At 41.5% G+C, this 27,806-nt stretch overlaps 1 protein-coding gene across 1 annotated transcript in view; it reads right to left on the reverse strand.

Annotated features, from left to right (window-relative positions):
- Positions 1 to 488: 488 nt before the first annotated feature.
- The window catches only part of LOC126456740 (uncharacterized), a 181,533-nt gene continuing 154,215 nt past the window's right edge, over positions 489 to 27,806 (reverse strand). Inside the window, exons 8-9 of the mRNA XM_050092485.1 lie at positions 1,882 to 2,058; positions 489 to 991 (exon numbers count right to left, since the gene is read on the reverse strand). The gene's annotated coding sequence lies outside the window, so the exon portion shown is untranslated. The remainder of the gene's footprint in view (positions 992 to 1,881; positions 2,059 to 27,806) is intronic.

The raw sequence follows: 27,806 nt of genomic DNA on the forward strand, positions 1-27,806 counted from the left end.
CCGTGTGTGCACATGTGATACAGAAGCGGGGGAAAAAAAGGAAACGTACCTGGGTGAAGCCATGGGTTTCACGATGAGACCAAAGAAGCATTCAACAAAACTTGTTATGTGAGCTAATAGTGGAAGACGTCAAGTCGTACATCAATTACTTGCGAATGGATGAGCATACTTTTCAGTATGTGCTCAGTGAAGTGATTCCTCATGTCTCAAAACACAATACTCAACTAAGAACTGCTATATCTGCAGAAGACAGGCTCACTGTAACACTTCGATTCCTTGCTAGTTACTCTAGCTTACAGTACAGCACTCGAATTCCACAGTGCACATTAAGTAAAATAATACCTGAAACATGTGAAGCCATTTATAAAGCACCAAAGGACCATTGTCTGAAGGTAAATAAATGTTCAATACAGTTTCTGTCCATTAAGATAAATTGTTATTTTATTTTATTCACATAGCAAATTTCAATTGATGTGTGAAACCACAAAATTAATAGAGATGTATGAGGCGGATGAGGCGCTTTACAATGTGAGGCACCCTGATTATAAAAATAGATTATGAAGATTAGAGAGATACAAAAATTATATACATATAAAATCGAGTCTTCTTCCTCTATTCCAGCCTGCTGCAAGGCAACCTGGATATACCCAGAGGCAGACGGTTGTGCTTGGGTTGTCACATGCAGCAAATCCCACCTGTCCATTAAATTCCGCTCCAGACAGTGCATTGTGGCAGTGGTGAATTCCTTGCCACCCACTTTTTCCATTCCATGCAGATCTGCTGTGATGTGGGCGCCAAGGGTACTGTAGCGGTCTTCTTGGACAGGCATGGTTCTGGCAGCATCAGCCATAGCCTTAAGTGTCCTGCTGGCCTCCACCATCACATCTGTTGCCACGTCTGGTGTGACTTCCCTCCTTTAAGTGGGAGGCCGCTCTTGACGCAGGGGCTGGGGCTGTGCCTCGCTACATGCGACAGGCTCTTGCATCTCATGCTAAAAAATAAGAGATAAAAGCTATTAGTTACGTACTTCCTTGCACATACATACATCTTATGTATTTACAGGTGCCCACAAGCAGAGGAGAGTGGGAGGAAATAGGATTTCAAGAAGAAGTGGAACTGTTATAACACTATAGGAGCAATGGACGGAAAGCACATTCATATTAAATGTCCACAAGCTAGTGGATCTCACTTTTGCAGTTACAAATCCTTCAACAGTATCATTTTATTTGGCACGGTAGATGCTTCCTACAAATTTTTGTATGTTGATGTAGGAACTAATGGGCGTGTCGGTGATGCTGGAGTGTTTTCAAAAAGCAAACTGACCGATCTATTCTCAACATTCCTGAAGGCAGGAAGCTTGGGAACACAAACATTACAACTCCAATGGTAGTACTGGCAGATGACACATTTCCTCTTGAGTTATAACATTATGGAGCCATACCCCTTAAAAGGAATCACAAAAGAAGAAAAGGTTTTCAATTACAGACTGTCACGAGGAAGAAGATTAGTGGAGAGCAGCTTTGGTATGCTTGCAAATCGTTTCAGGATTTTTCTTACTACCATTAATCTGCCTCCGGAAAAAGTTACCACAATTACACTGGCTGCCTGCACATTGCACAACTTGTTAACTGAGAGAAGAAAACACTTGTACACTCGTCAGGAAACAGTGTCTGCCGTAGTAGGAGACTGTGTCGCAAGATAAGTGCAAAGCACTGAGGACCTATAGCGAATGGAACCAATACCTTGCCAAGCTGCTTCTGGACGTCCAGTACACAGGAGAGCAGTTAGAGAATACTTTAAGACATTTTACAATGGCGCTGGAAAAGTGCCCTGGCAACATAATCACATTTAGTTATGTAAAATCTAAACAAATGTACATACCTCAAACATTTCTTCGAACGTTGGTGTGGAACGTTCACTTTCACTTTCTGTGCTTTCTATGTTGCAAGCACTCTCGTCCGCCTCTGTTGCCTGGTCCAGAAATTTCCGCATGTGGAACCAGTACCCTTGTGGAGTATACGCCGCCTGTGCATTGGCTCCACTTTTGCTTTTATGCATCTGCAATATTAGTAATAAAAATAATGTAAACTACTTATAGGTTACGTAAACATTATTGTATGCTTCAAGTCGCTGCAGTGAACAAATGAATGCTAATCATTTGTATGACATGTAAACTTTACTTGCATAAATAAAAATAAATGAATATGTCAATACGTACTTTTGCTTTCTCGTACGACTAACTTGTGCGGAGACCATTAATCTTCATGTCCTCAGCCGTACATCCAGGCCGTATGTCACGGCTAATAATCTCCACAATACTTTTGTAACTCTCCAATCTTATTAATCTATTTTTATAATCAGGGTGCCTCACATTGTAAAGCGCCTCATTCGTTTCATAAATTTCTATTAATTTTGTGGTAGACGCCACACACCAACTGTACTTTGCTGCCATGTTCACAAACACTAAAGATGACAGAACGCTGCAGTGATGCTAGCGCTCCGCGTGTTAACATATCGCATAGCAGTGAACAGAAGACAAGCGATTTCTTTGATCAAATCTACGGCGAGGCCCTAGATTTGATCAAATATTGGACAACATTTGTCAAAGTTCCCTATTACACCATCAAATATCTTTGACAAAGATATTGGACAAAGAAATTTGATAGTGTAATACCGGCCTAACCAATGAGAGACGAGGATCGAGGAAACTGTTCGGAGCGCTGGAACTGAAACTGATCGACAGAAGTTCGTCGTGGTTTCCTCGAATATTCAGCAACATGCATTCGACATTAATTACTACTTTGTAGTGGAGGCTGCGATGAAATATAGGGTTGTAATGTAGGCCAAGGTTCTTTTATTGAACTGCTTTTCAGCTTAGCTTAGACGCAGCTGTTTAAAGTTTCGTAGTTACAGCAGTTGGATAGAGAGGAGTCCTCCATACGAGTAATTGGCTTTGGCGAGTGACGTAAAAAACATGGAACAAACATCGTAAATATTACGTTCATTGTGACGTCACATAAATGTGGATTTCTTCAACGCGATAAAAACAGCGAGTTAAAAAAAAAAGTTACAACGTCGCAAATAAACACTTAGGACTGCGAATATTCTAGTGAAAGAAATAATTTTTAGAGCGAAAAAGGAATCGAGTAGGTCCCATCGTAAAAACACACTGTATCGCTATAACGGACGTCAGATCATAACATTTGAAGTGGAAAGAAGTGAGATCATTTCATTATGAATTTACAAATACTGTAGATGAACTGTTAGTCACTAAATCGAATCATAACCAAGAACTGTAACTGCCACTATCTGTTAAAAACGCCAGAAACTATCAAAATGAAAAATACACATTAATTTCCTGAAAATACAGCCCATGTAACAGAAAACAACATGCTACTAAACGAAAGAGCTATAACTATCATTCAAAAAAAGTAAACTAGAAATACACTTACAGGTTGCTTTTCCAAAGTCTGCTACTGTTGATAATCACTCCCATGACTCTCGGAAATAATATTTGCTTCCCGAATAACCGTCGCTCATATTATACTCAGAAACCGCGAAATATTTATAATAAATAATTACTCGTGAATCGAATCATATTCAGAAATAAGCCAAACAAGCATCACAACGAACGAAGTGATAAAGTTAAATCGTTACTCTGTTATCAGCCAGTGACAATAGTAGTCATTCGTAAATAATATTAGCTGCAGTTTGCTATTAAATAATTCTTAATGAACCTCATAGTTAAAATATTTGACAAAGTCTTAAATACAAGTCGGATATTGCGAAGAGCATAATATATCACGACATACGATGCTGATAACCAAACGGCATTCGTTTCCTTCGACACCTCAACGAAATTTTCGCATTACACCTAACACACTACTCCTACCACATATAGTTGTCTTGGCTTTAACGAGAAAACTGTCGAACTAAACTGACAGCAGAAAAGCTTTCTGTGATGACGTCTCATTCGTTGGCTTCGCCAATTCACAATTAAACTGCTGCATTCCAACCTAAACTACACCTCAGGCTCCAATGCAGATCAGTGCGTCGCCACAAACTCTTTGTCCATTGAACGATTCGTTGGGTTCGCCACCTCACAACGAAACTGTTGCATTCCAACCTGATCTAGACCTCGAGTTACGCTACAGATCAGTGTGTCACCACAGAATTTTTTTTTCTCTCAGATTCGGTGGCTTCCTAAACTCACAACCAAACTGTTGCATTCCAACCTAACCTAGACCTCGGTCTACGTTACAGATCAGTGGGTCCCCACCGAAATTTTTTCCGCTGTCAGATTCGTTGGCTTCGCGAATTCCAACCCGACCTGGACCTCTGGCTAAGGTATAGATCAGATGTATCACCAAAGAAATCTTTTCCGCTGTCTGGTTTTTAGTTGGCAAAACCAACAAATCTAATTGTTGCGTTCCAACCTAACTTAGACCTCAGGTTACGCTACAGATCAGTGTGTCACCACAGGTACCTTTTCGACTATATTATGCTTTGCCAACTCACATGCAAAACGTCACTTTCTTTGCTAACCTAGACCTCCAGCTAAACCAGTCCATATTGTGACATTACGCTGGACTATTGACTCAGGAGGTAACTTCTCTCTCGGAAATTGCAGTTCGTCAATTTCTATAAAACCACCGGCCGACCAATTCTGTTCCTTCTCATAACAAAATGCAAATAAACTTCCAGGCAAAACGAACGCCAGTCTGTAACAGTTTTATAGTCTGCTTCTGCCCCATGAGCAGCAAACCAAATAGGAGATCTGAAACAAAAATATAAGAAAGTAATAAAATACTTTTCGTAGGAAGCCTTCATACCTCAAATCTTGGTAGCGGTCTTGCGGTAGCGTTCTCGCTTCCCGCGCACGGGGTCCCGGGTTCGATTCCCGGCGGGGCCAGGGATTTTCTCTGCCTCGTGATGACTGGGTGTTGTGTGTCTTTCATCATCATTTCATCCCCATCGACACGCAAGTCGCCGAAGTGGCGTCAACTCGAAAGACTTGCACCAGGCGAACGGTCTACCCGGAGGGAGGCCCTAGCCACACGGCATTTCCATTTACCTCAAATCATACCTTTCTAACAAACAGACCACCACACACCATCTTTTGGACAGTCCCATATAAACGAATAGCTCATGTGTTTCTCCGAAACCTTCGAAAATGTCACAAACACTACATTTACAATAACTAAACTAAACTCCTCCCTGACACGCCATGAAGGCCCAAAGGTACTGACCAGCCACCATGTCATCCTCAGCTCATAGGCATCATCACTGGATGCGGATATGGAGGGGCATATAGTCAGCACACGGCTCTCCCGGCCGTATGTCAGTTTCCGAGACCGGAGCCGCTACTTCTCAATAGAGTAGCTCCTTAGTTTGCCTCACAAGGGGTGAGTCCATCCCATTTGCCAACAGCACTCGGTAGACCGGATGGTCACCCATTCAAGTGCTAACCCAGCCCACACTTACAACAGCAAGCAATTAAATTGTACTGTCTGGCGAAGCTGTTTGGTGAACTGAGGCACCAATGAATGTCATCAATCTCACTATAGCGAAACAAAGTAGATGAATACGTTGCACCCCATTCCTGCTACTTTCCACATCTTCAAAATCAGCAGCAGAACTTGGCCCCACACTTGCCCCATATCTCGCAATGCTACCAATACTTGAAAAGCAATTTCAAATCCCACGCAAAGATTAACAAATTATTTTCTGAATAAACCAACGAGATTACACAGGAATTCAATTTTAAATACGCCCCAAAATGTGACACCACAGCAGCCAGTACGTCACGGGTTAAAGTCGATCGGCTAGTATCGAACATTCCTCTAGAACTACTTTTGTTTTTCTGAAATTGTAATAACCTGATATGCCCAATAGCCTTGTAAAAGTAGTCCACAAATGAATAAAACAACATCAATTAGGCTACTACTACTAAAGTATCGTCAGAAATTGTAATTAAGTGTGATGAGAGTAAGCGTCATTTTCATGTGGGATATTGCAATGCAACCAACACGAGAAACAACAAAATTTAATAATTTCTGAAAATGCAATGATCGTCACTTTTGCTACACAGTGGTTGAAAAAGACCAGCTTATCATGAAACTAGGTGCTGATTTGACAGTTGTACAAGTGGAGTTGGGAGTTTTAGGAGCTGCAGTCTGCAGTAGCAATGCGCTGAAGAGCTAAAGAAACTGGTACACCTACCTAATATTGTGTGGGGCCTCCGCAATCAAGCAGAAGTTCGGCAACACGACGTGGCATGGACTGGCTAATGTCTGAAGTAGTGCTGGAGGGAATTGACACCATGAATCCTGCAGGGCTGTCCACAAATCCGTAAGATCTCTCCTGAACAGCACTTCACAAGCCATCCCAGATACGCTCAATAACATTCATGGCTGGGGAGTTTGGTGGCCAGTGGAAGTTTTTAAACTCAGAAGAGTGTTCCTGGAGCCACTCTGTAGCAATTCTGGACGTGTAGGGTGTTGCAGTGTCCTGCTGGAACCGCCCGAGTCTGGCGGAATGCACAATAGACATGAATGGATACAGGTGATCAGACAGGATGCTTACGTACATGTCATCTGTCAGAGTCGTATCTAGACGTATCAGGGTATCACTACAACTGCAGTCCTCTGCTGACATGCAGGGTCCAAGGAATCGTGATGTTGTATCGAGCGGATGGACGTGTATGGGAATGGAGACAATTTGAAAAGAGACTTGTCCGACCAGACATCATGTTTCCAGTCATCAACAGTCCAGTGTTGGTGTTGACGGGCCCAGGCGAGGCATAAAGTTTTGTGTCGTGCAGTTATCGAGGGTACACGACTGGGTCTTCAGCGTGGAAAGCCCATACTGATGATGTTCCATTGAATAGCTTGCATGCTGGTACTTCTTGATGGCCCAGCACTGAAATCTGCAGCAATTTGCAGAAGGACACTGAACGATTCTCTTCAGTTGTTGTTGGTCCCATTCTTGCACGATCTTTTTCTGGCCACAGCAATGTCGGAGATTTGATGTTTTACCAGATTCCTGATATTTATAGGACACTCGTGAAATGGTCATATGGGAAAATCCTCGAACCATCGCTACCTCGGAGATGCAGTGTCCCATCGCTCATGCACCGAATGTAACACCACGTTCAAACTTACTTAAATCTTGTAACCTGCCATTGTAGCAGCACTAACCACTCTAACAACTGCGCCAGACACACGTTGTCTTACGAGGGGAGACCCAAAAATACCCTGAATTTCTTTCTAGAAAGCATATACTTTATTGTTTTCGAATACAACCTTAATCTCCTTCGAAGTACTCTCCATTAGCATTAATACACTTGTCCAAACGTTCATTCCAGTAGTCAAAGCACCTTTTAAATTCGTCCTCTTTGTACATGCTAGCACTTTGATGACATTGCGTTTTACGTCTTCCACATCCGCAAAACGCTTCCCTCTCAAGTCTCTTTTCATCCTCGGGAATAGGAAGAAGTCCGAGGGTCCTAAATCCGGCGAATAGGGCGCGTGGGTCAAGGTAGTCGTCTTCGTTGAGGCCAAAAACTGGCGAACGCTGAGAGCCGTGTGTGCGGGAGAGTTGTCGTGATGCAGGAACCATACGCCAGAATCACACAAAGCTGGACATTTTCGCGACAAATGTCTGCGAAGCCACTTCATAGCTTCCAAATTGAATTTGTCCCTGAAAACCAGACAGAAAACCAACAATTCTGAGTGTACTATCCCTTTGATGTCAAGAAAACAGATCAACATAGTTTTCACATTCGATTTCACTTGTCGAGCTTTTTTTGGTCGAGGTGAGCCAGGTGACTTCCATTGTGATGACTGTTGTTTACTTTCTGGCTCGTACCATAGCACCATGATTCATCACCTGTAATGATTTTGTTGAAGGATGCGTTCAAAGATGATCCACATTTTTTCATTTCGAGACAGGTTTGATCGTGACGATCCCTTTGATCTTCGGTACGAAGGCTTCGGCACGAATTTTGCTGCCACTCTTCACATCCCCAAATCGATGGTCGAGATGCGCTGAATTGAGCTCCAGGACAACCCGGACAAGTTCTCGAGTAGATCAATTGTCCTGCTTCGATCTTCACTGACGAGATGACGGATTTTGTCAATGTTGTCTTCGCTTCGAGCAGTTGAAGGTCGACCGGAACAGGGCTGATCTACAACTACCATTTCTCCCCTTCTAAACTGAGAAAACCATTTGAACACTTGCGTTTTACTAAGAACACGGTCTTTGTAGGCCGTGTGAATCATCGCAACAGTTTCTTCTGCGTTCTTGCTGAGCAAGGAACGAAACTTCACTGCCGCTCATTGTTCGTAAGAACTAGCCATTTCCTCGTGTCATGTCTGCACTGTACGCACACTCAAAGAACTGCCAAAGAAACCACCCTTCTCACTGTTGTGTGACGCCACATGGCGGAATGACTCAGCAGAGCTCCTACTACAAACCTCTGGCGGGGCAACCTGCTACTACAAGTACACAATGTGCAGCATTACGATTCCAGTTACTTTTGGGTCCCCCCTCGTATATAAGCATTCCTGACCCCAGCTCCGTATTCTGCCTGTTTACATATCTCTGTATTTGAATGAATACGCACCTATACCAGTTGCCTTTTTTTTTTTTTTTTTGCTTCAGTGTGTTAGTGCTAGACTAGTAGACAGGATTACAACCAAGCCTCCTATACAAGTGCAAAGGTCCAGGTGACACTGCAAGTCTGTTAGCTTCAGTCTAGATGTCTCAGGCAACTTCAGCACAGTGGAGACTGATATAGTTGGTTCCGTGTTCCACGGGTCATTTGTACAACTGATGTCTATGATGTGGAACAAGTCATTTTACATTGTCATTACCCAATCATATTATGTAAAGAAACTTTCCCACTTTTTGCAAAATTAACTTATCTGTGCCTTGAGAATTTTATATCACAGTATAAATGACCAAACATTTTGTTGAGACCATTCTGCACCTCTTTCCGTGCTAAGGCCAAAACTTTAATGTGCAGCAATGAATGTCATTTTGGCTTCTGGTATCGTATTTGTGTGTCTTGTTGTTTCTTTTGAACTGCCATAGATTACTAACAACAAACTTCATGAGGGAATAAATAGACTGAGAGGCAGTAGTTAAAATGCCTAACTCCTTAAACAGATGTCTATAAGATGATCATGGGTGAGCACCACACATTCTTACAGCACATTTTTAAGCAATGAACAGTTTCTTTCTCAAAGATGAGTTATCTCAGAACATTATTGAATGGATAGATGTATAATATGTCAGATTACTGATTTCTCTCTCCCCAAGATTTGCAAAGATTCAAAGTGCAAATGTGGGTGGTCTAAGTTCTTATAGGAGTTGCAGTTTTTTTTTTCAGTTTAAATCCTCTTCAATATGGACACCTAAAAATTTTGAAGTTTCCACTGAAACTATTGTTTCCTCACCATGTGAGGACAAACGTATTCAAGAAACTCAAGAAATTTCCAAACAATCTGTGACAGTACAATCAAGCTCGTAAGGTGCAAGCTTAGTGTGGGAAGTGTGTGTGTGTTGTGTGTGTGTCCTGACCTGCCACAAATTTCTCTCCTGTGCCAACCTCTTCATTCTTCATCTCGGAGCTGCACTTGTAACTACATCCTAAATTATTTGCTTGATGTATTCCAGTCTCTGTCTTCCTCTTCAGACTTCACCCCCTACAACTCCCTCTGGTAGCACAGAAGTTATTCCCCAATGGTCTTGAACAGATAGGGTGGACAGTAGGATATCTGTTTTCTTGTCACAGTTTTCCATATATTCCTTTCACTGCCGATTCTCCAGAGAATGTTCTCACTCCTACTCCTCCTAAATTTCAACATTCTTCTGTAGCATTTGTAGACTATAAAACATTGTATCAAGTGCAGCAGTATATAAATTCCTGTATACCCCCTGAACCAAAAATGTATCTGTAGAACCTGTTAAGACTGTTGCAGGAGAGTTAAGATGAAATTCCTATATGGGTAATGTCACTGATTGGGTTGAATGCCATTTAGACCCACACAAATGCTATTTTCCAAGTTTTGTGCTGCCACTGTGTGATGCAGAAGTAGCTAATGTGAATAAAGCTTAGTGTGTGTGTGTGTGTGTGTGTGTGTGTGTGTGTGTGTGTGTGTGAGAGAGAGAGAGAGAGAGAGAGAGAGAGAGAGAGAGAGAGAGAGAGAGAGAGAGAGAGAGAAATGTCAGAATAGTTTAAAACTCTTTGTTAAGTGACTACCAGGTTACTATATTTTCTATGTGAAGTTCAAGGTCCAGCGATATCATCTGTGATTTAAGCTCTTTAGGAACGTTCTTGGAAAAGAAGGTATAATAATAAGGGGTCACTAATTTCTCATATCCTTACAGGACAATTGACAAATGTAAATCCAGCAGGGTATAATTATTTCTTCATCAGGCTGTATAAATCCCATCACGAAAGTAGTCTTCAGGGATGTGGAATGAGCCAAGCTATACAGTTCATTAACAAAAGACAAGGAAATTGTGACAACCTAATCCGTATGCTGCTTGAACTGACCTTTGGTTTATGAGTTTCAAGGGTTTAAAAATGAAAAAAAAAAAACTTTTGTTTTTGATCAATCGATGATTGTTTTAAAATCCTGTAGCTCAAAAACTATACAACCTATAGAGGTCAAACTTGCACCATTGTTTTCCTCTAAAAATTACCTTCAACTTTATATGTAACATGACTATGCTACCTAAATCTGAAAATTTTAAACTATTCCAAAAAAACATTTCTTAAAATTTCCAAAATACGTACCCTCAGATTTTTTTAATAAAAATTACATGTGTTGTCCAGTCTAACTGACTACTTGCATGCAAAATTTCAAGATTGGATCTCAATGGGTTCTTGTATAAAATAATATTTTACTACCGCAATACACACTAGTGAGTTGAAAAGCAGACTATTTCTAGGCTATGAATACTAAGGTAGGCCTATGTAATTCTAACAAACTTAAATTATTATGTTAGCCTTTTTATGCAACATTACCCTCTTTTTGTTTGTTAATTCATTAAATGATATGGTGTTGTTTTAATTTAATGCTCATGATTCTTTTAACTATGCATCAGAAGAAAGTGAACACATTTTAATTGGTAATATACATGCTACAAGTTAAAATTTTGAATAAAGCCACTCACCTTCATCCATAGTTGTAAATGGCAGAGATTATCTTTTTCTTGGTTTTCCAGTGTTATTTGTAATCATTTACAACAAGTTCCTTATATTAGAAATTGGCATATAAGTAATTTCAGTTGGGGAAAAAGATTAGCTTGTTTATATTTGCATGGATAGAACTGTATTTGTAATACTAATTGGTATTTACAAAGTTAATACACATGGTATTTATACAACTTAGTGTTTAGTGAGGGTAGGTGTAACATAATTTAAACGTGCTTCTTTTATGATCTTTTAAGATATTTTTCCTAAGCAAGAGAAGACAACTTCATTTCTTTAGCACTTAAAGTGTAGGTTGTTCCCGTAGCTGTTGTTGGATTTGCTGTTTGTAAAAGAGTATTTCCTAGGACATCTAATATATCTCTTGGTTGTGGATAGTAAAAAGACAGGGCTGGATCCTTTGGGTGAAAAAAATTTATTCAGTACATGCCCTGTATTTTTCTTCAATGGATCCTAGCCACCAAGAGTCATCGTAAGCTACTGTCACAAAACCAGCAGCAATATTTTCCATATATGACTGTGTTATTTGGTTCAGTGTTGTCACATATTAAAGAGACTCGTCCAGGCTAAAATGATAGGGCTTGACAGTAATTTTACTCTCTGTGCAGGGTTTATACGAGTCAAAAGTGATTGAAACTTTTGTGTTTCCACAGTCACTAAACCGAGGAAGTAAGTATTCTTTGGTCAATTCATAGTCCTCTGTTAAGCAATATTCAAAGTCAATTTTTTTTATGTTTTCCATGGCAAAGACATAAAGTGATTTGGGTGTTAATATTTGTTGGTCATACGGTCTTTGTAAGCTGGCTTTAGCAGCTAGCTGCTTAACAGTTCCACCGAGGCCATCGCATGCACTCTTGCCGTGGGATGTTGCAAAGAACTCCCACTCTGCCTCAACTTCAAAATCAGTTTTGTGCAAACACAAATTAAAGAAGTTTTTCTTATTTTTATATTGTGCAGCACTGCCGTCAGAAAATTAAGTAATCTTTTTAAGTGCAAAAGACAAGGTTTGCTTCATGATTTCTAGCAGTTTTTTCTGGAATACATAGAAAGCGACTGGATTATGATTCAGGCAATCTGATATGAAGACATACTGCAGATGTTTTAGTTTTCCCTCCCATTTATAATATATGATGAAAGAATGCAGTGAAGCTTGGGTGGTAGTCCAGTGGAATGATTGTATTTCATCTTGTACTACAAAAGAGTAGTTTTCTGCAAAATCACAGTTGACTACTATATGGCCTTCAGTTAAATTGTCCTTGATTTCGCTGTAGTATTCTTTCTGCTGACTAGCTATAAATGAATGAGTTTTTACCTTCATTAGTGTGTCCAGAAACTCATCCATAAAGTCATCAGTACTTTTTACTACAGTTTCCATTAAACACCTATCTACAGTTACCCACTTTTTGTAGTTAACTTCAATCATATTGTCAGTGAACTTTGCATTCAATAGATCTTTAAGTCTAGAGACACCAGGACATTCTTTACAAATATCCATAAAACATTGTTACGATGGTGGATTGCACATCATCTTGGCTAGGCAGCAATGATAAAAGTTCAAAGCAGTTACATCTCCATCCAAAACAAAATTTTGCATCTTAGCACCATTCATCATTAGTTTAATGTTTTGGTGTAAGGTACACACACAAACAGTATGTGTGCCACTTCTTCCAGCCACGATACAGTTCCTTGGTCTTAATTTGCAAAACTTGGAAAACCCAATTTTGTTTGCAGGGATCTTTTCCTTAAGTAATTGCTATATTTCTTGCAAATTTGCCAACACTAACCTCTTTTGAACCTGGATCTTTCCATCTTTATTTCTTATAGTCACACAATCTTTTTTCCCTGGCACCATTCTACTAACATAGTCAGAATTGTAGAAGTCTTTTACACAGTCAACAATATACTCATTTAGAGTTCTTCCAGGTTTAGGATTAGTAAAAGAAAAAGGAATTTTGTCAAATCCTAACAGTTTTACTGCACCAGCCATGTAGTTTGTCACTCCAAATTCTTCTTCTATTTTCTGACAGCTCCAACTCATAGGTAAGATAGACAAAATCATCATGTTTTCACTTCTTTTTGTTGTTTGAGCAAACTTTTCTTTTAACTGTTGAGTAATCTCTGATTCATCTTCGGAATGTTCGGTAATAACTTCTTCAGGGCTCGATTCTGGTAGTAAGTTCTTTTCTAAGCTAGACTTTATTTTATCAAGTGTTTTCTTTGTATAGGTAGGCACAGAAAAATTTTTCTTCTTTAGTGGTGACTCACCAATGAGTTCCAAAGACTTGTTGAAATAGTCTACGGAAGATTGAGGATCAATAAAAGAATCGTTTACATTTTCGCTACTCCAAGGTAAAACTACTTCTTCTGTTTTGTGTTTGTCACTAATCTTTTTCCTACATACATCACATATTTTCATGCCACTAATGATTCCTAAGTCTAGAGAGCACATTCAGTCTCTTACAGTTCTTAGTGATTGTACACAGACTTTCTTATGTTGTTCTACTTTAAAAGAATTACAACATTTAGCAACAATAATCGCCCAATTCTTCTGAGATGCTGTTTCTGTAACGTAACAAATTTTACTATCAAAAAGTACGTGTGTGTGTGTGTGTCTATATATATATATATATATATATATATATATATATATATATATATATATATATATATATATATATATATATATATATATATATATATAAAAAACAACGATGATGTGACTTACCAAATGAAAGTGCTGGCAGGTCGACAGACACACAAACAAACACAAACATACACACAAAATTCAAGCTTTCGCAACAAATTGTTGCCTCATCAGGAAAGAGGGAAGGAGAGGGAAAGACGAAAGGATGTGGGTTTTAAGGGAGAGGGTAAGGAGTCATTCCAATCCCGGGAGCGGAAAGACTTACCTTAGGGGGAAAAAAGGACGGGTATACACTCGCACACACACACATATCCATCCACACATATACAGACACAAGCAGACATATTTAAAGACAAAGAGTTTGGGCAGAGATGTCAGTCGAGGCAGAAGTGCAGAGGCAAAGATGTTGTTGAATAACAGGTGAGGTATGAGTGGCGGCAACTTGAAATTAGCGGAGATTGAGGCCTGGTGGATAACGGGAAGAGAGGATATATTGAAGAGCAAGTTCCCATCTCCGGAGTTCGGATAGGTTGGTGTTAGTGGGAAGTATCCAGATAACCCGGACGGTGTAACACTGTGCCAAGATGTGCTGGCCGTGCACCAAGGCATGTTTAGCCACAGGGTGATCCTCATTACCAACAAACACTGTCTGCCTGTGTCCATTCATGCGAATGGACAGTTTGTTGCTGGTCATTCCCACATAGAATGCGTCACAGTGTAGGCAGGTCAGTTGGTAGATCACGTGGGTGCTTTCACACGTGGCTCTGCCTTTGATCGTGTACACCTTCCGGGTTACAGGACTGGAGTAGGTGGTGGTGGGAGGGTGCATGGGACAGGTTTTACACCGGGGGCGGTTACAAGGGTAGGAGCCAGAGGGTAGGGAAGGTGGTTTGGGGATTTCATAGGGATGAACTAAGAGGTTACGAAGGTTAGGTGGACGGCGGAAAGACACTCTTGGTGGAGTGGGGAGGATTGCATGACGGATGGATCTCATTTCTGGGCAGGATTTGAGGAAGTCGTATCCCTGCTGGAGAGCCACATTCAGAATCTGATCCAGTCCCGGAAAGTATCCTGTCACAAGTGGGGCACTTTTGTGGTTCTTCTATGGGAGGTTCTGGGTTTGAGAGGATGAGGAAGTGGCTCTGGTTATTTGCTTCTGTACCAGGTCGGGAGGGTAGTTGCAGGATGCGAAAGCTGTTGTCAGGTTGTTGGTGTAATGCTTCAGTGATTCCGGACTGGAGCAGATTCGTTTGCCACGAAGACTTAGGCTGTAGGGAAGGGACCGTTTGATGTGGAATGGGTGGCAGCTGTCGTAATGGAGGTACTGTTGCTTGTTGGTGGGTTTGATGTGGACGGACATGTGAAGCTGGCCATTGGACAGGTGGAGGTCAACATCAAGGAAAGTGGCATGGGATTTGGAGTATGACCAGGTGAATCTGATGGAACCAAAGGAGTTGAGGTTGGAGAGGAAATTCTGGAGTTCTTCTTCACTGTGAGTCCAGATCATGAAGATGTCATCAATAAATCTGTACCAAACTTTGGGTTGGCAGGCCTGGGTAACCAAGAAGGCTTCCTCTAAGCGACCCATGAATAGGTTGGCATATGAAGGGGCCATCCTGGTACCCATGGCTGTTCCCTTCAATTGTTGGTATGTCTGGCCTTCAAAAGTGAAGAAGTTGTGAGTCAGGATGAAGCTGGCTAAGGTAATGAGGAAAGAGGTTTTAGGTAGGGTGGCGGGTGGTCGGCGTGAAAGGAAGTGCTCCATCGCAGTGAGGCCCTTGACATGCGGGATATTTGTGTACAAGGAAGTGGCATCAATGGTTACAAGGATGGTTTCTGGGGGTAACGGATTGGGTAAGGATTCCAGGCGTTCGAGAAAGTGGTTGGTGTCTTTGATGAAGGATGGGAGACTGCACATAATGGGTTGAAGGTGTTGATCTACGTAGGCAGAGATACGTTCTGTGGGGCCTTGGTAACTAGCTACAATGGGACGGCCAGGATGATTGGGTTTGTGAATTTTAGGAAGAAGGTAGAAGGTAGGGGTGCGGGGTGTCGGTGGGGTCAGGAGGTTGATGGAGTCAGGTGAAAGGTTTTGTAGGGGGCCTAAGGTTCTGAGGATTCCCTGAAGCTCCGCCTGGACATCAGGAATGGGATTACCTTGGCAAACTTTGTATGTGGTATTGTCTGAAAGCTGACGCAGTCCCTCATCCACATACTCCCGACGATCAAGTACCACGGTCGTGGAACCCTTGTCCGCCGGAAGAATGATGATGGACCGGTCAGCCTTCAGATCACGGATAGCCTGGGCTTCAGCAGTGGTGATGTTGGGAGTAGGATTAAGGTTTTTTAAGAAGGATTGAGAGGCAAGGCTGGAAGTCAGAAATTCCTGGAAGGTTTGGAGAGGGTGATTTTGAGGCAGAGGAGGTGGGTCCCACTGTGACGGAGGACGGAACTGTTCCAGGCAGGGTTCAATTTGGATAGTGTCTTGGGGAGTTGGATCATTAGGGGTAGGATTAGGATCATTTTTCTTCATGGCAAAGTGATACTTCCAGCAGAGAGTACGAGTGTAGGACAGTAAATCTTTGACGAGGGCTGTTTGGTTGAATCTGGGAGTGAAGCTGAAGGTGAGGCCTTTGGATAGGACAGAGGTTTCAGATTGGGAGAGAGGTTTGGAGGAAAGGTTAACTACTGAATTAGGGTGTTATGGTGCCAGTTTGTGTTGCTTGGAACTTCGAGGTTTTGGAGGGAGTGGAGCTGGAAGTGGGAGACTGAGTAGATGGGAGAGACTGGGTTTGTGTGCAATGAGAGGTGGTTGAGGTTTGCTTCTTGGTTACCCAGGCCTGCCAACCCAAAGTTTGGTGCAGATTTATTGATGACATCTTCATGATCTGGACTCACAGTGAAGAAGAACTCCAGAACTTCCTCTCCAACCTCAACTCCTTTGGTTCCATCAGATTCACCTGGTCATACTCCAAGTCCCATGCCACTTTCCTTGATGTTGACCTCCACCTGTCCAATGGCCAGCTTCACACGTCTGTCCACATCAAACCCACCAACAAGCAACAGTACCTCCATTACGACAGCTGCCACCCATTCCACATCAAACGGTCCCTTCCCTACAGCCTAGGTCTTCGTGGCAAACGAATCTGCTCCAGTCCGGAATCACTGAAGCATTACACCAACAACCTGACAACAGCTTTCGCATCCCGCAACTACCCTCCCGACCTGGTACAGAAGCAAATAACCAGAGCCACTTCCTCATCCTCTCAAACCCAGAACCTCCCACAGAAGAACCACAAAAGTGCCCCACTTGTGACAGGATACTTTCCGGGACTGGATCATATTCTGAATGTGGCTCTCCAGCAGGGATACGACTTCCTCAAATCCTGCCCAGAAATGAGATCCATCCTTCATGAAATCCTCCCCACTCCACCAAGAGTGTCTTTCCGCCGTCCACCTAACCTTCGTAACCTCTTAGTTCATCCCTATGAAATCCCCAAACCACCTTCCCTACCCTCTGGCTCCTACCCTTGTAACCGCCCCCGGTGTAAAACCTGTCCCATGCACCCTCCCACCACCACCTACTCCAGTCCTGTAACCCGGAAGGTGTACACGATCAAAGGCAGAGCCACGTGTGAAAGCACCCACGTGATCTACCAACTGACCTGCCTACACTGTGACGCATTCTATGTGGGAATGACCAGCAACAAACTGTCCATTCGCATGAATGGACACAGGCGGACAGTGTTTGTTGGTAATGAGGATCACCCTGTGGCTAAACATGCCTTGGTGCACGGCCAGCACATCTTGGCACAGTGTTACACCATCCGGGTTATATATATATATATATATATATAATAGAGGGAAACATTCCACGTAGAAAAAATATATCTAAAAACAAAGATGATGTGACTTACCAAATGAAAGTGCTGGCAGGTCGACAGACACAGAAACAAACACAAACATACACACAAAATTCAAGCTTTCGCAACAAACTGTTGCCTCATCAGGAAAGAGGGAAGGAGAGGGAAAGACGAAAGGATGTGGGTTTTAAGGGAGAGGGTAAAGAGTCATTCCAATCCCGGGAGCGGAAAGACTTACCTTAGGGGGAAAAAAGGACGGGTATACACTCACGCACACACACACATATACAGACACAAGCAGACATATTTAAACCAGAGGTTGTAGAGAGTTTCAGGCAGAGCATAAGGGAACAATTGACAGGAATGGGGGAAAGAAATACAGTAGAAGAAGAATGGGTAGCTCTGAGGGATGAAGTAGTGAAGGCAGCAGAGGATCAAGTAGGTAAAAAGACAAGGGCTAATAGAAATCCTTGGGGAACAGAATAAATATTGAATTTAATTGATGAAAGGAGAAAATATAACACGCAGTAAATGAAGCAGGCAAAAAGGAATACCAACGTCTCAAAAATGAGATCAACAGGAAGTGCAAAATGGCTAAGCAGGGATGGCTAGAGGATAAATGTAAGGATGTAGAGGCTTATCTCACTAGGGTAAGATAGATACTGCCTACAGGAAAATTAAAGAGATCTTTGGAGAAAGGAGAAACACTTGTATGAATATCAAGAGCTCAGATGGCAACCCACTTCTAAGCAAAGAAGGGAAAGCAGAAAGGTGGAAGGAGTATATAGAGGGTTTATACAAGGGTGATGTACTTGAGGACAATATTATGGAAGTGGAAGAGGATGTAGATGAAGATGAAATGGGAGATAAGATACTGCGTGAAGAGTTTGACAGAGCACTGAAAGACCTGAGTCGAAACAAGGCCCCGGGAGTAGACAACATTCCATTAGAACTACTGATGGTCTAGGGAGAGCCAGTCATGACAAAACTCTACCATCTGGTGAGCAAGATGTATGAGACAGGCGAAATACCCACAGACTTCAAGAAGAATATAATAATTCCAATCCCAAAGAAAGCAGGTATTGACAGATGTGAAAATTACTGAACTATCAGTTTAATAAGTCACAGCTGCAAAATACTAACGCGAATTCTTTACAGACGAATGGAAAAACTGGTAGAAGCGGACCTCGGGGAGGATCAGTTTGGATTCTGTAGAAATGTTGGAACACGTGAGGCAATACTAACCTTACGACTTATCTTAGAAGAAAGATTAAGAAAAGGCAAACCTACGTTTCTAGCATTTGTAGACTTAGAGAAAGCTTTTGACAACGTTAACTGGAATACTCTCTTTCAAATTCTGATGGTGGCAGGGGTAAAATACAGGGAGCGAAAGGCTATTTACAATTTGTACAGAAACCAGATGGCAGTTATAAGAGTCGAGGGGCATGAAAGGGAAGCAGTGGTTGGGAAAGGAGTGAGACAGGGTTGTAGCCTCTCTCCGATGTTATTCAATCTGTATATTGACCAAGCAGTAAAGGAAACAAAAGAAAAATTCGGAGTAGGTATTAAAATTCATGGAGAAGAAGTAAAAACTTTGAGGTTTGCCGATGACATTGTAATTCTGTCAGAGACAGGAAAGGACTTGGAAGAGCAGTTGAATGGAATGGACAGTGTCTTGAAAGGAGGATATAAGATGAACATCAACAAAAGCAAAACGAAGATAATGGAATGTAGTCAAATTAAATCGGGTGATGCTGAGGGGATTAGATTAGGAAATGAGACACTTAAAGTAGTAAAGGAGTTTTGCTATTTAGGGAGTAAAATAACTGATTTTGGTCGAAGTAGAGAGGATATAAAATGTAGACTGGCAATGGCAAGGAAATCGTTTCTGAAGAAGAGAAATTTGTTAACATCGAGTATAGATTTAAGTGTCAGGAGGTCGTTTCTGAAAGTATTTGTATGGAGTGTAGCCATGTATGGAAGTGAAACATGGACGATAACCAGTTTGGACAAGAAGAGAATAGAAGCTTTCGAAATGTGGTGCTACAGAAGAATGCTGAAGATAAGGTGGGTAGATCACGTAACTAATGAGGAGGTATTGAATAGGATTGGGGAGAAGAGGAGTTTGTGGCACAACTTGACAAGAAGAAGAGACCGGTTGGTAGGACATGTTTTGAGGCATCAAGGGATCACAAATTTAGCATTGGAGGGCAGCGTGGAGGGTAAAAATCGTAGAGGGAGACCAAGAGATGAATACACTAAGCAGGTTCAGAAGGATGTAGGCTGCAGTAGGTACTGGGAGATGAAGAATCTTGAACAGGATAGAGTAGGATGGAGAGCTGCATCAAACCAGTCTCAGGACTGAAGACCACGACAACAACAACAACGTGTCTCTCAAAGACACTATCGCTTCAGATAGAAACGTAACAGTAATGTTATTGCAATTCGCAGCAAAATATATCCAGGGAACATTTTATCCATGTATATCTATAGCAACTAGCCAGCTTAACTCCGTCATGTGATATAAATACAATAACCGGGCGGCACTTAGACAAGGGCCAGACAAACTGTTTTCAATGGCGGTTAACACTGACAGTAGCAATCTACAAACAGAATGTATCAGCACTCCAGGCCCTAGTAAACGTTAATCGTGACATCACATACAGCTCTCACTAGAACCTTGCGTACTAAGGAAGTTGAAATTAACACATTCAAGGACAGACTCAGTAGGAGTAGGAATGGCCGGCCAAGAAAATGAAGTCAACAGCACAGAACCAAGTAGTCTATTCCGGCCACAATTTACAGCACAAGCCCCTCCCTCCTCAATCGGCCCAGGAGGTGGCGCCACCGTGTGCTCTGCACACACCACTGGAAAGGTGACCCGTACCGGCGGTGAGAATATCGCCGATCGAGCCACACGGCTCACCGTTGTCACAGATGCTGTCACGTCACTGATACCTTCCTCTATGTTAACTGATTCTGTATGTCCAGGTCTGTCTGTTGCCAGGAGGTCTAAGATGTTACCCTCATGAGTTGGTTCTCTAACTATCTGCTCGAGGTAATTTTTGGACAAGACATCCAGAACAGTGCCATACAATTCCCTGTCTCTGGCACCAGTTTTGATGGCATAACACTCCCAAGTTGTAACATTACCCTATTTACCCGTGCTAATATATCATCGGTAGAAGCACCTCCGTTGGATTTGGCTGAAAAGTGATTGTCAAAAATAGGCTGTGTCAAATGATACTGTCTGCACCAGATTTAGAATCCAAAACACTTTATTTGCACTTTGATATTAAATAACTTTTTGTTTATGGTCAGATCTGAGTCCCAGTCACTGTAGTTTATGCACAGATAAAGGATAAGCCACATAGTACACTCTACTGATGTTACAATGATGACGGTTGTTCAAGTGTAGTAACCTAAACACTAAAGTGACAGAAGTTTATGTGTGGCTGACGTTCAATTAACACAGTCACCGATTAACATCCTTAAATTGTTATCCTTTCAAGTAACTAATCACATCAAAATGAAAATGATATGCACAGTAAATATCATTTGGAGATAACACAGGTCACAGTCCAATACTGTCGTTACAGTTTCCAGAAACCGTTGTCGAAGTTTGACAGAGTTCTCGAGATTAGTTGTTGCTTTTGAATGATTCACTGTGAATTTGCAATTAAACTACAGAATGATCTCCCAGGTGTGAAATTCATATAAAACTCAGTACACAGTGCTAACTCTTCTGCTGACAGTGTGTAGCAATTTTTGGAACAGATCTCGCTCACATTATACACTTCTGGAGACTGACTCGTGTGGCTCTTAGCAACCTCTCTTTTATAAAGTACAAAAATCTGCAGTACATTCAGTTACTGTTACTTGCTGTCCTTTTACAAATTATAGCTAAAGATTTCTATTTGTGAATAATGGAAACGAGGAAGGAAGGTCGGATTTAACATCCTGTCAACATCGGGGTCATTAGATATGGAGCACGAGGTCAGATCGTGTCAAAGACAGGGAAGGAAATTGGCCGCACTCTCCGATAGGAACTGTCCCGGCATTTCCGTAGAGTGATGTAGGGAAATCGCAGAAAACCTAAATGTGTATGACACAGGATTGAACCGTCAACTTCCCAAATTCGAGTCCAGTGTGCTCACCGTGCACCACCTCGCTCGGTCAAATAGTGGAATAAGATTTGTGTGTGTTGTGTACATAGTTCCGCGTAGTTAGCGCGTACACAACTTTCCCACTAGAGCGCACCCCGCTAAGCACAACAGCGCAGGCGCAGCGTTCGTCCGTCTCCGCACTACGAGATGGCACTGTCTTAAGAGATGGACCAAATTCTGCTTCCGCCGATTCGCGTATTAATATGTAACGCAGCCAATGAGATTGCTGCTAACGTAGAACCTTTTGTCCTTGCGGATCACACTCGCGCAGTGATACCTGAACGCTCGAGGTATTATAACAAGTGTACAGACCTCCGATTAGTCAGTCTGCATTAGTCTGTACCAGTCTGCATTTGTCTGTACCAGTCAATAGTCAAGTTTCAGTTTGCGCCTAATAAGATTATTCATTTATCTTCACGGCTGTGTACAGGAATATGGCAGACACTTTGGTCTTGGTACGTTAATCTTATTGTCACATGTCTCTGATACTTGACAAAGGAACTTCAGAGTGTCAATTGTAAATAGCATCCAGAACCAAGTTAAGTAGTTTTTAGGCTTGTTATTATTTTAATAAATGTGTGTGAAAATTAATCAAGTTCTGTTTAAAGTTGTTCACCGTCAATCTGCTACTCTAAGCGTGCAAGTGGCATTTCTATCGTCTGACCAAACGGCAGAAGATAAACACGCCACGATAGGACCATGAGACATATTGTTGACACTCGCCTACTTCGTTAGAGTGACAAGTCATATAATCTGATGGTGTGTGTACCGAAGGTCTTACAGTACACCCACCACAGTGTGACTGAGGAATTTTAAATAAAACAATAATTGCTATTGGATTATGCTGCTTAGTTTGCCAAAAAATGGTATTCTGTTTTTGGTAACAACGCTTCTACTATAAATGCTAATTACTCTGAAACTAGTTGTGAGCAAAACTCACCACCAGTTTCCCGACATTAGCTGCATCTATAAATACTTTATCTGAAAGCCAGTAATGAGATAGATGTTTACACATGAACAATGATAACAATGTTTTATGTTACTGGTATTTGTAGTCAGCACAGTTTTTAGTAAACTAATTACACTAATGGCTTCTAGGTAACCAGACGAATGTAATGGATAATAAAATTAGCCTGAGCTAATATTTGAGACTTTTGATATTGTGCACACCTGCCATACAAATGATAAGCCAATGATGTTTACACACACACACACACACACAAAGGAAAGGAAAGGGGGCGGGGCGGGGGATGAGGGAGCTAGTGGCGGGGGAGAAAAATGTAACAGTGTGAAAGAATCCACCTGGTTTGTTTAAAAATGTTACAACGGCATGATATTGAGGGAGTTCTGCAAACAAAACAATCGCCAGTTTCGCCACTGATAGAAGATGCGCGAGACCAGTTCGGGCATCGAGCCTATCCGAGTGCCAGTACGCAGGGTACTGAGTGCCAGCTGGGGGCCGGCTCCCCTCAGGAGAGGATGCAGCCAGTGTACGATATCCTTCCCAGCCATGTCAGTGCACGCATCCAGGCCAGAGTGGGGGCGACATCGTACTGGTTAAGTGGGCTCGTACTGCCAAGATTTTGTAAATTTGACTCCATTCTGTAATCATTCCTACATCACATACCCTCTCAACTTGTGAAGTTTCATTTCTTTTCCTCCTCCCCTTCTGGGTATTTCTTTCTTTCCTTCCCCCCCCCCCCCTCCCCCCCACCCGCCCCCCTCTCTCGGACATGAACTATGAACTCATTACTTTAAAGAAGATTTTCTGATGACACAGATGTACAGAGACATAAATTAAGCACAGTCGATCACATCTTATAACTCAAGGGGTACGTTGCTCTGAATGGAACGTGATATCGCCAAGTTTAAAAATGTTAATTAGTAGTAACCTGATAAATACCTGTATAATTGACACTTAAAATAATAGGGTATCTGGTGCTAATTTATTATTGTTTCACTAGTTCATAAAAACTGACAAAAGTTTCTAACTTCAGATTACCACAAAGAGAACATTTATTTTGATGAAACTTGCACATAATACAAATAAAAAGTGAATAAATAAGCAAGAAAAATTTTTTTGGATAAACAGATAACAAATATTTCATAACTATTTTAAATTAATTACTGTACACAATAATACATGCTAGTCCAGCCAGTGATATTTAAGAATGGCTACCTCATCAGTCTTGCCACTTTATCTCGTAAAGAAAAAGTTGTTTCAAATCCACTGTCATTACGACGAGAAACCGAGCGTCATTGCAGATCGTTAAAGCCAGAATTTAAACACTATTGCAGATGGTTAAACAATGGAAACTTCAGGCTGAAATATCAACAATTTTAAAAAAAGGATTGGCAGTCAGGCACAACTAAAAGACTGTTACACATTACCACTTTCTGTCAGAGCCTCCTTCGGCAAAGAAAATACGCGTACGTTCGCACGAGCGAACACGGCCAGGAGCTAGAATGTATAACAGTCTATTCGTTGTACTTGTCTGCTAATCAGTGTAAAGATGACCCACTGAGTTGCACACTATCCTTTTCCTAATATTACTGTAAATAATTTATGTTCTTTCTACACACTTCCACAATTACTTGTAATTACCCTGTTTCAAAACAGTTTCCACCAATGTTAATGTGACGTTACACCCAAAATAAATATTTTCGACCTGACAGCCTGCAGCAGTCCACTACGACACACAGTCTAGTAACAAAAGTTGAGAAGTATTAAATTTTGGCCCAGTTACAATATTCCAGCTGAGATGCAATCAGTATTTAAAATTAGTTCCCTATAAATATCATATCAGTTTTATATATTCTCTAGAAAGAGAACAGATATACTGCTTTAATCCTAGACATCGTTATCACTCTTTAACTATCACTGCAACTCTCCAGTCATCCACTGCTTCCTCTGCACTGCGAAGCAACACATTCTCCTCCTCTTCAAGTTCTGCACCACACTCGTTATCGGACACGTAGAAAGCCGGTTACAAAGGTCGAATGACGCCGTGGATTTTAAGACCGGGCATCTGCTTGGCCAGCCCTTCTACGGCCTTCGGGTCACCTTGACACTCTTTGACTCCCAGCTCCCAGTGATAAGAATGAAAACACTGCTTTTACTGTGACAACGTGGCCATCCAATGGAGTTACCTCTATATTGTGCATGTTTGAACAACAGAAAATTTAATTATATACATGGAGGCTCATATTTATCTCAGAGAAAACAATGAGAAAAGAATCTAAAAGGAAGTGACATACTGGGATACGAGGTAGGAAAGGGTGCAGGGAGGGGGGGGGGGGGGGGGGTAGGTAACAAGAGGAGAGTGACAGTACGCACAGGGAAGGAGCAGTTCCAGAGTGAGAGGGGCTGAACGAGGCAAGGGGGTAAATGGCTGCAGGAAATACAAGTGTAACATTAGTTTGGCGAACAACTTCATAGCGTTTTTGTTTTGCTTATCGGTAATCCAGTCGCTACGGGTTTATTTAGCGATTATCAGTTTTTCTTTGTAGTTTGCTATTGCTACTTGCATTCACATATTGCCATTTTGTCATTTTGAGATAGTGAGTAGAGTAGAAAACTGAGGGCCGAGTGGAGAAATCTGAACTTTTCGGACAGCAGTGGAGGTGGCCAGAAACATCGGGATAATGCCAATGGACAGAGCGTAACAAGAAAATTGTTTTTTCATTTTAAGAAGTATTGTTTCGACATTAGTGACTGCCTGAAATCGGGAAGACCTTCGGGGCTTGACGAAGGAAGATAGTTTAAATGCATTAATCCACACTCGTCCGTGTCAGTGTGCTTGAGAACTGGCAAATGTGATGAACTGTGATCGTTCCACCATTGTGCAACATTTGCACGCAATGGGGAAGGTTCAAAAATTGGGCAAATGGGTACCGCACACACTAAACCGAAATCATAAAAATGAACAGGTGGCCGTACTTGCACCTATTCTCGCTCGTCGTGAACTGACTCGTGAACACCTCCGACCGATCCTTACGGGTGACGAGAAATGGTGTCTTTATGCTAACATTACGAAAAGAAAGGAATGGTTAAGGCGCAAACAAATTAGCAACTGTCCGTACAAAGACTTGCACGTATTCACAAAAGATAACGTAATGCATCTGATGGAACAGTGATGGTGGGGCGTGCCTCGAATTGCTTCCCTTGGGTGTAACCGTCACTGCTGATATTTATTGTTATGAGCTGAGACATCTCACAGACACAGTCTGAGAACAACGACCAGGAAGACTGCGTGAAGCGATGCTACTCCACGATAATGCTAGACTGCATTTTGCATCACTGACAAAAAACACTACATAGGAGTTGGGTAGGGAAGTCATTCCACACCCACCTTATTCACCTGATCTTATACCCTAAAATTTTCATCCTTCTGCTTTTCATCAAACAACCTTCAAGGAAATTCAATTCGACATGAAAATGTGCTCCGAAAGTGGCTCGACGAGTTCTTCGTCTCGAAAGAACGATTTCTAGTCGTAGAATCAAAAATTTACACCGGCATTGGCAGACTGTTGTAAACAGTGAAGGAGAATATATTACTGATGACTAAAGTCTCTGTTATGAGTATCTATTGTGTTTATTAAACTTATGGAAAAACACTATGAACTTATATACCAATCATTATGCACTAAAAAATAAGATTCAAGTGCTGGAAATGAGATTCCTATGAATGGTGAAAGGATACGCAAAAATAGACAAAATAAAAATGCATATTACAAAAACAGTTCAAAGTTGAATAAAAAAATGATAAGATATATGAATTTAGAATTAAATGGAAGGACCATCTGGAAAGAGTACCCGAGTGATGACGACCGTTACAAGCTGTGCAGTACGAACCACACACAAAAGTGGAAAAAGACGTAAGAAAGTGGAGAGCATTGAGATTCTGCATCCAACTTGTTTTAAGCTGACAGGTATGGTGTAACAGTGTCTATTATAATAGGAGCCCAGAAGAAGGTCAATGTATCTCACGGCACTGGATTTCTAAGTAGAGCTTTCGATTTGCACAGACCGTGTTGTGGCGACAAAAATGTATGATATGTGCTTTATTGGAGGAAAACTGGGAGCCTTGCTACAGGTCCCAAGAATGGGCTCTCTGTACGACACCTTGAAGTTGACGTTCAGCTAAGGCCACGGACTCATAGCCGTACCACAAGCAAAAGTCGTCATATAAGGAGTCTATAATTTTCAGTGCAATTTTTTGAAAGATTTCTTGTAGCCTTTGGCTGTCATTCTTTTTATTTCCTGTACGATTGTACAATTTTGGCTTTAGGCCATTTTCACGTATTATTAAAAAAGTAGCAGATCAGATTGGTAAGATTTTACAGAAACATGACATCAGACCGGTCTTTACAACAACAAAGAAAATAAGTCAAGTGCTGCAATCTGCAAAGGATAAACACCCTCCTGTGTTGACATGTGGTGTATACAAAATTCTGTGTACGTGTGGTAAAGTTTATATTGGAACTACCAAGAGGAGTGTAAATACATGGCTAAAAGAGCACAAAAGTCTCTGCTATAGCTGATTTCTCTATTTTTCCTATCGGCAGAGCATGCTCTTCAGTCGGGAAACCACGAAGTGAAGTTTTCTGAAACAGAAATTTTATTTACAACGTCAAATTATTATCCACAGTTATGTAGAGAAGCCATTGAAATTTATAAGCATCAGGATGATTTTAACAGAAAATAGGAGGCAATGAAACTTAGTGACATATGGACAGTAGCTCTGCAGAATCGCTAGACAACTTTATCTTTGACAAGATGACAATCGATAGTTAAGTTTTATCTTTGACAAGGATTATCTCTGCTAATCACGTGTTACTTCGACCATGCCCCCTTTCCTACAGTATATATGTCGCTCTCGGACGTCTGACCAGTCAGTCGGCAAGAC

Source organism: Schistocerca serialis, chromosome 2 (genome assembly GCF_023864345.2).
Source record: "Schistocerca serialis cubense isolate TAMUIC-IGC-003099 chromosome 2, iqSchSeri2.2, whole genome shotgun sequence".
Taxonomy (NCBI): Eukaryota; Metazoa; Arthropoda; class Insecta; order Orthoptera; family Acrididae; genus Schistocerca; species Schistocerca serialis.